Source organism: Oryzias latipes, chromosome 4 (genome assembly GCF_053564925.1).
Source record: "Oryzias latipes strain Hd-rR chromosome 4, Olatipes_Hd-rR_3.1".
NCBI classification, from domain to species: Eukaryota; Metazoa; Chordata; class Actinopteri; order Beloniformes; family Adrianichthyidae; genus Oryzias; species Oryzias latipes.
In genome coordinates, this window is record NC_136240.1 from 32,443,073 (window position 1) to 32,445,810 (window position 2,738).

Genomic DNA, 2,738 nt, shown 5'->3' on the forward strand with positions numbered 1-2,738 from the left:
CCTCTGGAGTTATTCTTTCTTCTTCGGAAAGGTGGGATTGGGTTTTTGTTTTGGATGTTTTAGTAACCAGATTTTATAGAAATCTGTAAATTAGTTGTTAATTTTTTAGCTTTTATTGTGAAATGGATGTCTTTAGCTGAGTTTGGGGGTTTAGGACCACATGTGAACTCCTGCCCATCTTTAGAAAATGGCTTCTATGTTGCCCCATTCTCAGAAAATGTTACCCACATCACTACTGTGGCAGCTGTTATCCACAGAAAAAGAACACTTTGATCACTGGAGAACATTCTCTGGAGTTATATTTAGTCACATGCACCTGTACAGCGGTTGACCCGTCCGAGTGCTGCGGGTTTCTGGGTTGTTTGGGCCTATTAAGAGTCACAGAGAGGAGTCACTGTATATTAAAGGCAGTGCAGGTGTATCTTGCAGTTCCCTTAAGGCTAGTACAGCCAACCTAAGGGATGCCATAAAAGTGAAATGTACCCTTGTGATGCGTGTGGTAAGTGTATTGGTAAGTGTGTATAAGTTGCATGGACTTAAGACTTACCATGTTGTCGTACAGTGCCCTTACGCCACATTTTAGTCATTATTGAGGTGTGTGTATTGGCTCCTTAACACGTGACAAAGGTTGCATCCACGGGGTGTACACTGTGCAACAACGACCTTAAAATTTGCTCATTTTCTTGTCCTCAGACAGGCTACATCCCCCCATAAAGCCAGTACTGACCGCAATTACTTCAAAAACACAAAAGGGACAGATCCAGGAGGGCATAAAAGAAGCAGAACAATGGAAAAAGAAGAGCAGGCCTCACTTAATGGGGTTCAGGTCAGAGTTCATGATTCAACAGTCAGCAAGAGACACTTTTGGACAAAAACTGATCCAAGCAGAGAGACACTAGTTGCTTCTCCATCACACATATGTGCAAAACTTTATCGAAATTCTAGAATTGTTGAAAAACCCTATTTTACAATTGTACTGTTTCCATTCAATCCTAATTATGCAAATAAACCCGATTAGTCATTTAAAAACATGGCGACGGATGTGAACAATACTTTGATTTCCAGCAGATACATTCAAATTTCTGCCATCCGCTCATCATCAATCAAAAGCGATGTCGGAGTCTTGTTTAGGCCGTGGAGCGGCGAGCTCCTAACACGTGGGTGCAGCTACGAGTGAAGCCTTTCTGGGAAATGGTGGTTGATGGTTTTACAGAGGATATGTGAATCCAACAATTACACACGACACACTCAACTTGTGATGTCCGACATCATGCGGAGCCTGCTGTGCAGCGTCCAAGACGGACAGTTCCTATTTATCATCACTATCTGACTCATTGAATTAGAAAAAAATATTTCCATTGCAGTTTTTACGAAAAATGTCCATTTCGATGTGCCTCAAAAACCACCTCCCCCCTTAGCACAAAACTTTTTTTTTCCATAAATGTGAGTTTTCTTGAAACTGTCGTGTTTCCGTTAGTCTCATTTATCATTGCAAATCCAAATTGCGCAATTTCGTGGCCAATTGAAACGCAGCTACTGTTGTGCACGAAGAACAAGACTCGTCTCACGTTTGACAAAAGGGATTATCCTCTAAACTTTTAGAAAAATGTAACGGACGAGACGCAACACGTTAGGAACATCAAAATCCCAAAATGTTTTCATAGAACATCACTGTAACAACCAAACATGGTGGTGGTGGTATGATGGTCTGCATGGCCTGGTTTTATAAAATTGATGAAACCTTGAATTCACAGATCTATCAGAACATCCTGAACAATGATACAAACACATGTGAACAAGGTGCCATTCAATTAAAATTATTCAATAAAAAATAAAAACTTTAAAATATCTACATTTAAACAATTCTCCAAAACATTAATTTTATTTAGACAAATTTGTTTAAAACATTTTTAAAATGCAGGTTTATTTAATAGTTGAAACAAAAAATGTCATTTGGCTTAGTATAAAGTAGCAGAAACCATATCTTTTCGAAGAAAAAGCTAAATCCCGCTGAAACAAAAGAGTTTTTATAAAAAGCAGATGAAGTTGTGTTCACATATTCAAGCAGGGATTAAAGCGGCTGCAGCCGTAATCCTCTGGCCGTCCCCAAGCAGCTGTGCTTTCTGCAGCACAGACACAACAGCAAGGGTCAAGCAGATCTCTGCTGATGGCTGAAATCCCAGACCTCTGCTGATGCCCTCCCCCAAAAATATCCGCCGGCACACTTGGCTCTCATTTGAGACGGACATTTGTGGTGCTGCTCTATAATTAAGCTCCATCTATTTTTTGTCTTCTCATGTCCAGCAGCGACTACGATCTATCCTGATACATCCAACATTTTCACTGGCATTTTTTTCAGATGCTATTTATGGCAGTCAGGCTCTCAGATTTTGATTCAGCAGCTGAATATTTTATCTGCTGTGTTTGTGGTCATCGTTTCAGGAGTGGAAAGTGGGTTGATGCTGTAAATTGAGGGGGATTCTTCAGGTAAGAATAATACCTGGTAAACAAAAAATGCTGGCTGTAGACTTTTATTATCTCCAAAAATATACTTAGCAAAGTTCACACGGTGTTGCTTATATTTATGAACTGCTGCACAGCGGTACACAGCAAGAAGACGCTGGTTCAAATCTCAGCTGGGTTTTTTCTGTGTGGAGTTTGCATCTTCTCCCCGTGCATGTGTGGATTTTCTCCAGGAACTCCAGTTTCCTCCCACAGTCCCAAAACATGCTACATAG